Below are 10,501 nucleotides of genomic sequence, written 5' to 3' on the forward strand. Positions count from 1 at the left end.
TACTTGCACTAGTGGAGAAAGGGGTATTAGAACCGGTTGGTAAGGGCCTTTGGACCCGGATACACATCCGGTGCTACGTATCCGGGACTAAAGGCCCCCCCTTTAGCACCGGTCTCTTACAAACCGGTGCTAAAGGCCTCCACGTGGGCGCCGAAGAGTGCGCGCAGGCGGAGGACCTTTAGAACCGGTTGGTAACACCAACCGGTCCTAACGCTTTTTTTCTTTTTTTTCCTTTTCTTTTCAGGGTTTCCGATTCCGTATTTCGGTGTTTCCGTGTTCCGTATTTTCAGGGTTTTCGTTTACGTGTTTCCGGTTCCGTATTTCCGTTTACGTCTTTCCGATTCCGTGTTTCCGATTCCGTGTGTCCGTGTTCCGTTTTTTACGAACACGGAATCGGAAACACGTATCCGGAAACACCGATTCCGTGTTTGCGGTTAAGTGTTTCCGATTCCGTGTTTGCGGTTAAATGTTGATGCACCAAATAAAAGTACATATATACATGTAACACGAAGTACTGGACCGATTATCATTACATAATTTGAAGTTCGTTTCCTATAGCTATATACTTGCATAGAGAAGGGAGCTGGCTATTGGTTCATAGGATGGAAAAATTCTCCGCCTTCATCTATGACTTGCGTGAGGAGAAATCCTGCCAATTCCTCTGCAACTGCCTTGCAACGTTGGATTGGTCTTAGCATCGCCCGCTTTCGTTGCAGCTTTAAAAGAAGTAGATGAAAACAATTAAGTTATGAACAAAACTAACATAATTGATGGCAACATAAATAAAGTTGTGAAGATCCGGTTACGTACCTCTAGATTTCTGGAAGTACGGGATTTCTCATTGATAATCCTGTGAATGTACTCGCAAACGTAGTATCCACAATAATCAGTGCCCTGTGGTTGTTGCGGGACGCCCTATATACGAGAACATAATTCAGTCAAATTAATAATAATCAAGAGAATGGTAATGGTATTGAAACCAGGGTACGTAGTACTACTTACTTTGTTAATCTGAAAGTGGAGCTTGTCTGCCCATGTACCGGGTTCTTCCTTGATGAACATTTGCCAAACCCTGGCCGACAAAGAAAAATGAATACAAGAGTTAATGATTACTTACTTGATATCAGGAAATGAACGAAAAAGAGGCCGATGAACGAAAGAGGCCGATATATATATACCTTTGAAGCATGTGACGCGCGCTCTTCCATTTGTCAGCGTGCCAGGTTAACGGGTCCCAGACTTCAATTTGTCCTTGATCGATTCTAATGATGAACAATATGAAGTGGGACCTGCGCACGTGTACACACGCAGTCATGCATACTCATCAATTACACTTAACATCAGGTAAGCAAAATGGAATGTGTACAAGACAGTAACACTCACTTGAATCCGTAGGGCCAAAGTATTTTTTTTTTGGTACTTTGTCGCTTCAAAAACCTTAGCAAATCATCCGGTGTATCCTTGTTGAACTTTTCTATTGTCTCTTGATGAAACGAATATGGGTCAATGAACCCAAAGTCCCAGATTCCTGCCAGCCTGCATTCACGAATCTTCATTCTGCATAGTAGCGTACAAAAAGAATGTCTCGTGAGTGATAATTATACGGGCAATGAACGCGAGCTTAACTAAATAATTAAATTACACAAATAAATCACTTACAAACAGTAGCAGCTGACGATAGCTTTGTCGAGGGCACGTTGATTGTACATCTGGAAAAAATCATCGAACCCAACCTCCACACCGTACTCTCCGAAGTAGTGTTGATCCTGAACTGCCGCCATGATACAGTCTCTCTTTTGCCTTGCGGCCTCCAAGTACCAACCATGTAAATTCCATAGTTGGGTTGTTAGAGCACTAGGATTTTCGACCAGAGGGTGCTCGGGCTTATATTTATATACCACATCAGCAATAGTGTAACCTACGTCACCCATGCGTGGACCGGACACTGAAGCCTGGTCAGATAACACCTTGAGCGGGGCAATTGACTGTGCTTCTTATTGTCCGAGCTGGGGAACTTGTTTCCCGCATTTTGTCTGCTCCGCCTGCTTCATCTGCTCTGCCTGCTTCATCTGTGCGGTGTGCATCTTTTCAATGAACCGTTCGTAGTCTGAAAGGGGCGGCGGTGGCGGCGGTTCAGGATAATATAAGTTGTCGATGGTGCGCTCAATTTTCCACTTTGATACGTTCTTCAGAGTTTCCTTCCAGATGTCTGGAGGGGGCTTCAGGGGAAACCGTGCGAACCATGCTTTGTTTTTGGCTTTCACGGCCTCGTCTAGTTCCTCCGGAGTCATCAGGCCTGGTAACTTCGGGGGAGTCTTGACTTTATTGGGTTTCCTTTCTCTCTTCTTGGGAGGAGTCCCGTTTCTTCTGAACTGCAGCTTCCGCTTTGCCGTACCCGTAGTGGGCGCATCCGTCGGCTCACTGGAGTGCACGGGCGATGGACTCTCGGCCTCGGGCTCCCTATCTTCGTTGTGGGGTGGACTTGGAGGTGCGTTGGGGGGTGGACTTGGAGGTGCGTTGGGGGTGGACTTGGAGGTCGTGCATTCTCTGTACGAAAGTGAAAAAACTATTAAAAATAGGCTTACATGTGGTGCAACATTCAGTAATTGTTGGAGGTGGTGCATTTGTACCTGGAGGAGTCGGTGGCCTTGGCGCCGCCTTAGGAAACACGATGTGTTTCTTCTTCCACAAGATGATACCAAGCCCCATTTCTCCCAGTGTCTTCTCGCCTTCACCTCCAGGAATATCAAGCTCAACTGACTGGCATCCCGGCGTAATTGTTGACAACCCGACACGAGCATGGGATGCTGGAATCTGACCACCATGGTAGGTTGCTCCAGGTTGATTCGGTAAAGCATAGCCTGACGCCACCATGAAGGATATGTTCCCCATTGGCATATGTATCTCACAGTTTGTCTTCTCCGTGACATCATCCACGGGGTAGTGAGGCGCCAACGGTTCGACTGCAGGACCGTCTTCTAGCTGCAGCTGCGTGGAACCCACGCTGCTTCTATGCTGAGATGGGACGGCATCTGCTACAGGATCGTCTTCTAATTGCTGCTGATCAGCGTCAGGTGCAGGATCTTCTTCCTCCTCTTCAGTGTCAGGTACAGGGTGTCCCCCTTTCTTCAAGAGAAACGCCACCTTTTCTTCTAATGTCGCTATCCGTTCCAGCGCCTTCCTCTTGCTTCTACCACGGCTTCTGTAAGTGCCAAGGTCCGCTGGAAACCCTTGGTTCCACGGGGTAGTGGCTCCAAAGCCTCGTGTTCGTCCCCACTTTTCGGGGTTCCCGAGTGCCTTCGTCAACTCGTCATTCTCTCTATCGGGAACAAAAGTTCCTTTTCGAACAGCTTCTATTTCCTTCTCTAGATCTGATACGACTTGTGTTATTTTTTCCGACCATGGTCCCTCCGCAACAATCATCCCAGTCTCAGCGTCCAACGTTGCCCCATGCGCGAACAACCAGAACTTGGACCTATCGGGCCAGTCATGTGTCTGTGGAATGATATTTCTTTTCAGAAGCGCATCTTCATAGCGTCGCCACCTAGGCAGGGCAGTCATGTAGCCACCTGACCCCAAAATATGGTGATATTTCTTCTTCTTCGCATTCTCCGTATTTGTGGCTGATCGGGATGTAAAGACACCCGATTTCTTGTACGCCTTAAAATCAGGCCAAGCGTCTCTTATCTTCACTAGGTGCCCAGTGAAAACTGGATCTTCGTCCTTATATTTATTCCACAAGTCTTTCTTCCACCTCTGGAATTGTGTGGCCATCTTCTTCAAAGCCCACTCCTCGACTTTCTTCTTCTTATCTTCCGCTACGCTGAAATTTAGCCAGACCGTGTCGCAAAGCACTCTTTTCAATCTGTCATCGACATAAGTAGCTCCAACGTTGGCGCCGGTCTTCGGCTTATTCCATTCTATTAAGTTGATCGGGACCAGGTCTCTTACAACAACTCCGCACTGATTTACAAATTTGCGATAAGTTTCTGGGGGTTCCAGTGGTTTGCCATCAGCAGCAACTTTATCGATCGAGTACCTTGCAGTATCTTTCAACCTTGCGGCCGGGCCTCGTTTCGACTTTGTCTCAGTACTTGCGTTCCGGAGGGCACCTAAACGGGAAAATAATGATTTTTTAGTAAGTGCAATACAAATTAATTGTTGCGTCAACAGTGACTTGAGATATACATTGGCAGAGTTTGTTCCGGAGGGCACTTCTGCATCTACTACATCTTCTATATTCTCAGCTCCGTCACCGGAGTCGTTCAAAAATTGATTGCTAAACGCATGCCCACCGTCGTCATCATGATATATGGCCGTTGCATCTTCAAAAATCATCTGGCACATGTATCTTTCCTTCTCCGCCTCACCCATTCCCGCGAGCTGATCGGCGTGCTGATCATGTGGTTCTTGGGGATCCATAGCTCAACACCTGCTAGTAACAAGAATTTAACTTAGCAAAATTATTTACGGAAAAGTTTTACGGAACCGGAAATTTTACGGAAAAGTTTTACGGAATCGTCGGAGTCGTAATCGTCGCAAAGTTTTACGGAATCATCGGAAAGTTTTACGGAATCGTCGGAATCGTCGGAAACTTTCCCCGCAATTATGGAATCGTAGGAAAGTTTTACGGAATTGTAATCGTCGGGAAGTTTTACGAAATCGTCGGAATCGTCGATTTAGGGTTTTACGGAATCGTCGGAATCGTCGGTTTAGGGTTTTACGGAATCGTCGGAATCGTCGGAATCGTCGGTTTAGGGTTTTACGGAATCGTCGGAATCGTCGGAGTCACCTCACGTTGCACGAATGTTGACCGACTTCGTCTATAGGATTTTTACGTCGGAAAGTTTCGAATGTTGACTGAAAAAGTGAGTCTACTAGAATCGTCTTCCTCGCTTTAGCGACATAAATGATGAAGGCGGCTTCAAATCGAGCCGTGAGAGCATCTCTAGCAGGTACGATTTGTACGTCGATAGAACAAATCCCGTAACTTTTTTTAGCCGTGAGAGCCGTGAGAATATGCATGATCACGTAACTTTTTCTTATAGGATGTCCTATTCGGGCCGGAAAAAAACTAATATCGACGGTTATAATTACAAGCATACAACAATATGGATATACGAAAATACGGATATACCTTACGTGAAGAAGACGAAGTGGGGCGGCGAGGAGGCGGCGTGGGGCGGCGCGCGAGGAGGCGGCGAGGAGGCGTCGCGAGGAGGCGTCGAGGAGGCGATGGCACGGCGAGGAGGCGACGGCGCGGCGAGGAGGCGGCGAGGATCGTCGGCCGATGAGGCGGCGCGAGGAGGCCGCGCGCGCGAGGAGGCGGCGGCGCGGCGAGGAGGCGACGGCGCGGCGAGGAGGCGGCGCCGAGGATCGTCGGCCGGCGAGGCGGCGCGAGGAGGCCGCGCGCGCGAGGAGGCGGCGCCGCGGCGAGGAGGCGACGGCGCGGCGAGGAGGCGGTGCCGAGGATCGTCGGCCGGCGAGGCGGCGCGAGGAGGCCGCGCGCGCGAGGAGGCGGCGTCGCGAGGAGGCGGCGGCGCGGCGAGGAGGCGACGGCGCGGCGAGGAGGCGGCGCCGAGGATCGTCGGCCGGCGAGGCGGCGCGAGGAGGCCGCGCGCGCGAGGAGGCGGCGGCGCGAGGAGGCGACGGCGCGACGAGGAGGCGGCGCCGAGGATCGTCGGCCGGCGAGGCGGCGCGAGGAGGCCGAGTCGGCGAGGAGAGAAGGCGAGGAGAGACGCGCGGGAAGGCGAGAAGTTGGCGACCCCGTAGAGGTATAGACCCTAGCACCGGTTGTTAACACAAACCGGTGCTAAAGGGTCCAAAAATTGGGCGCGAACCAAACCCACCTTTAGGACCGGTTGTTGTTACAGACCGGTCCTAAAGGTTTTTTTCCTTTTTCTTTTTTCCTTTTTTCTGTTTCCTGTTTTCTTTTTCTTTTTGTTTCCTTTTTCTTTTTCCTGTTTCTTCTTTTATTTTTCTTTTTTCCTTTTTTCTGTTTCCTGTTTTCTTTTTCTTTTTGTTTCCTTTTTCTTTTTCCTGTTTCTTCTTTTATTTTTCTTTGTTCCTTTTTTCTGTTTCCTGTTTTCTTTTTCTTTTTGTTTCCTTTTTCTTTTTCCTGTTTCTTCTTTTATTTTTCTTTTTTGTTTCCCTTTTCTGTTTTCTTTTACATTTATTTACAAATTGTCAAAATGTCATTTTTACACTTAAAAAATAAAAATGATATTTATCAAAATGGTCAAATTTAGTGGAAACTGGTCAAATTTTTAATATTTATCAAAATGGTCAACACAATTACATAAAAGGTTTAATACATTATTACACATCACCAACAACACCCCCTATCTATTTTTCTTCTTGCCTTTCTTCTGATTGCGCCGTAACCATGGACTATCTTCATCATTTAACGGGATGCTTGGATCATCTTTGACTTTGAAGGGAGGAATTTCATCAAATTTATTGTAATCTTCTGACATGTCTGTCTTGTCCTCGACTCCCACGATGTTTCTTTTCCCTGAAAGAACTATGTGGCGCCTTGGCTCATCGTCTGATGTATTCGCTTCCTTATCTTTTCTTTTTCTCGGTCTGCTAGACATGTCCTTCACATAGAAAACCTGAGCCACATCATTGGCTAGGACGAATTGATCATTGCCGTACCCAAGATTCTTCTGATCCACTGTTGTCATTCCGTACTTCGGGTCTACCTTCACGCCTGACAGGTTGAACCATTTGCACCAGAACAAAGGGACCTTAAAGGAAGGTCCGTAGTCAAGTTCCCATATCTGCTCTATGTAACCATAGTATGTGACCCTTTGCCCGTTGTCGTCTTTTGCATCAAACCGGACGCCACTGTTTTGGTTGGTGCTCTTTTTATCTTGGTCTGCCGTGTAAAATGTGTTACCATTTATCTCGTACCCTTTAAAGGTCAATACAGTCGAAGATGGTTGCTTGGCCAACAAGTATAGCTCATCTTCAACAATGTTGTCATTAATGAGACATCTTTGCAACCAACCGCCGAAAGTCTTCGCGTGTTCTTTAGCAATGAAATCTTCAGGTTGCTCCGGGTATTCCGAGCGTAAAATATCCTTGTCTTCCTGGATATATGGAGCCGCCAAGCTGGAATTAACTAGAACTGTGTAGTGTGCTTGAGTGAAAGATTGCTCGTCCATACATGTTGTTGATTTCTTTCCTAGCGTGCCTTTTCCACGCAGTCTCCCCTCATGGCGCGACTGAGGAACACCGATCGGGTTCAGGTCAGGAATAAAGTCAACACAAAACTCAATGACCTCCTCTGTTCCATAGCCCTTGACCATGCTTCCTTCTGGCCTAGCACGGTTTTTAACATAATTCTTCAAGACTCCCGTGAACCTCTCAAAGGGGAACATATTGTGTAAGAATACAGGACCGAGAACGGAAATCTCTTGGACTAGGTGAACTATGAGGTGCGTCATAATATTGAAGAAGGTTGGTGGGAACACCAACTCGAAGCTGACAAGACATTGGACCACGTCCTTCTGTAAACTTGGTAGAGTTTCTGGATCGATTGCCTTCTGAGAAATTGCGTTGAGGAATGCACATAGCTTCCCAATGGGTACTCGCACGTTTTCTGGCAGAAGCCCCCTCAATGCAATCGGAAGTAACTAGGTCATGATCACGTGGCAGTCATGAGACTTTAGGTTTTGGAACTTTTTCTCTTCCAGGTTCAGTATTCCTTTTATGTTTGACGAGTAGCCAGACGGGACCTTGATACTGCTCAGGACTTGGAAAAAGATCTCCTTCTCTTCCTTGGTAAGAGCGTAGCTGGCAGGACCTTTGAAATTCTCTCGATTCATCAGGTCGTCTCGTTCGTGCATACGTTGGTGGTGCAGCCGTGCTTTTGGTGTATCTCTCGACTTCTTCCCATGCACGCCCAATAAGTTTAGCAGGTTCACGCAAATATTTTTCGTCACGTGCATCACGTCGATCGCAGACGAACCTCTAGGATTTTCCAATAGGGTAGTTCCCAGAATATAGATTTCTTCTTCCACATGGCTACGTGGTTGTCGGCGTCATTCGGAACAGATTGTGCGCCAGGACCCTTACCAAAGATTACTTTTATATCTTTGACCATGTCATATATATCAGTACCTTTAGGGAGGGTTGGCTTCCTCCGTGTATCTGCCTCGCCTTTGAAATGCTTTCCTTTCTTTCTTATGGGATGCTTGTCTGGAAGAAATCGACGATGCCCCGGGTACACATTCTTGCCTATATGTATACTTTCAGTCTCGCCTAAACAGTGTGTGCATGCGCTGTATCCCTTGTTTGACTGTCCTGAGATGTTACTAAGAGCAGGCCAATCATTGATGGTTACAAACAGCAACCCTCATAGGTCAAATTCCTCCTGTTTGTACTCGTCCCACACACGTACACCTTCGTCAGCCCATAACTCTAAAAGTTCATCAACCAGTGGCCTCAGGTACACATCAATGTTGTTGCCGGGTTGCGACGGGCCTGGGATAAGCACTGGCATCATAATGAACTTACGCTTCATGCATAACCAAGGAGGAAGGTTATAGATACATAGAGTCACGGGCCAGGTGCTATGACTGCTACTCTGCTCCCCAAACGGATTCAGGCCATCTGTACTTAGACCAAACCTTAAGTTTCTTGGGTCACGTGCAAAGTCCTCGTACTTATCGTCGATGTTTCTCCACTGCGACCCATCAGCGGGTTGTCTCAGCATATCGTCTTCCTTACGGTCTTCTTTGTGCCATCGCAGCAACTTGGCGTGCTCTTTGTTTCGGAACAAACGTTTCAACCGTGGTATTATAAGAGCATGCCACATCACCTTGGCAGGAACCCTCTTCCTGGGGCGGTCGTCGCCCTCAACATCACCAGGGTCATCTCGCCTGATCTTATACTGAAATGCACCGCATACCGGGCAGGCATTTAAATTCTCGTGCTGACCGCGGTAGAGGATGCAGTCATTGATGCATGCATGTATCTTATGCACTTCCGATCCTAGAGGGCAGACAACCTTCTTTGCTTCGTACGTACTGCAGGGCAGCACGTTATCTCTTGGAAGCATCTTCTTCATTATTTTCAGCAGCTTTTCAAATCCCTTGTCAGATATTCCATTCTCTGCCTTCCATTGCAGCAATTCCAGGGTGGTGCCCATCTTTTTCTGGCCATCTTCGCAATTTGGGTACAACAATTTTTTGTGATCTTCTAACATGCGCTCCAACTTCAACCTCTCGTTTTCACTTCCGCAGTTTATCTGTTCTTCATGAATGACCTGACGAAGATCATCATCAGACTCATCAACAATGTCCTCAAGTTCAGGCTCGTCTTCCCCCATTTCAGTATCACCGTGTTCACCGAACATAGGATAGTTATCATTATCCTCTTCTTCTTCATTGTCTTCCATTACAACCCCTCTTTCTCCGTGCTTGGTCCAACAAAAAATAACTAGGCATGAAGCCTTCTTGCAACAGGTGGGTGTGTATGGTTCTTGAGTTAGGGAAATTCCTCTTATTCTCGCATTTTTTACATGGACAAAAAATAAATCCATTCTGCCTGTTTTTCTCAGCCACATTGAGAAAACTATGCATGCCATTAAGGAATTCGGGACGACGTCGATCACTGTACATCCATTGCCGGTTCATCTACATTATATAAATTTATCAAAAACCATTATGCTAAATCATCATGACAAAATTAATTAATTAATACAAAAAGTTCATCACACGTTAAAACCAAAGTAGCGTAGTGACCATACATATATAGTTCTCATAAAAACACACATTGAAACCAACCATAAAAACTCTCTCTAATTAATGCATTTAAAAACAACAACAAATGCGATCAAAATCGCAACAAAGGTAACAATTGACCCGACGGCATAATGATACCAAGCCTCTTTACTAATTGCATATTTTCTAATCTTTCTAATCTTCAGACGCATAGCGTCCATCTCGCTCTTGTGACCATCGACGACACCGGCAAGAACCTTTTCCAAGGTCATCTTCTCTCTTTCAGTTTTTTCCAACCTTTCTTCAGTTTTTTTCAATCTTTCTTTCAGGCCAACATTTTCTTGTTCAACTAAGTGTAACTTCTCAACAATAGGGTCGATTGGCATTTCCGGTTCCACTACCTCCTAGATAAAAATATCTATGTCAAGTTGGTCGGCGTAATTAATTGTCATATAATCAGGAAATGAAAATATGTAGTTATAAAAGATAATATACCACATCCGAATCATAGACTGGACGAGGGCCAACGGGGATGGATATCAAAACCATGGCGCTATACATATAAAAAAAATCTTACACAATAAGAAAATTATATACAAGTAAATATGTAAATCATACAAATCAAAATTTGTTTTGGTAAATAAAAACAATAGGCTCACCAAGGTTGTGTTGGTGACGGGGCGATCGACGGCGGTGAGGAAGGGGACAAGGCGCGCGACACTAAAAAAACCACAAATCATAATTAAATTTGAGCTCAAATTGCATATGTA

At 46.3% G+C, this 10,501-nt stretch overlaps 1 pseudogene; it reads right to left on the minus strand.

Moving 5' to 3' along the window:
- Positions 1–6,377: 6,377 nt before the first annotated feature.
- Positions 6,378–9,629, minus strand: LOC123442329 (annotated as a pseudogene).
- Positions 9,630–10,501: the final 872 nt, after the last annotated feature.

Source organism: Hordeum vulgare, chromosome 3H (genome assembly GCF_904849725.1).
Source record: "Hordeum vulgare subsp. vulgare chromosome 3H, MorexV3_pseudomolecules_assembly, whole genome shotgun sequence".
In the NCBI taxonomy this organism is placed as follows: Eukaryota; Viridiplantae; Streptophyta; class Magnoliopsida; order Poales; family Poaceae; genus Hordeum; species Hordeum vulgare.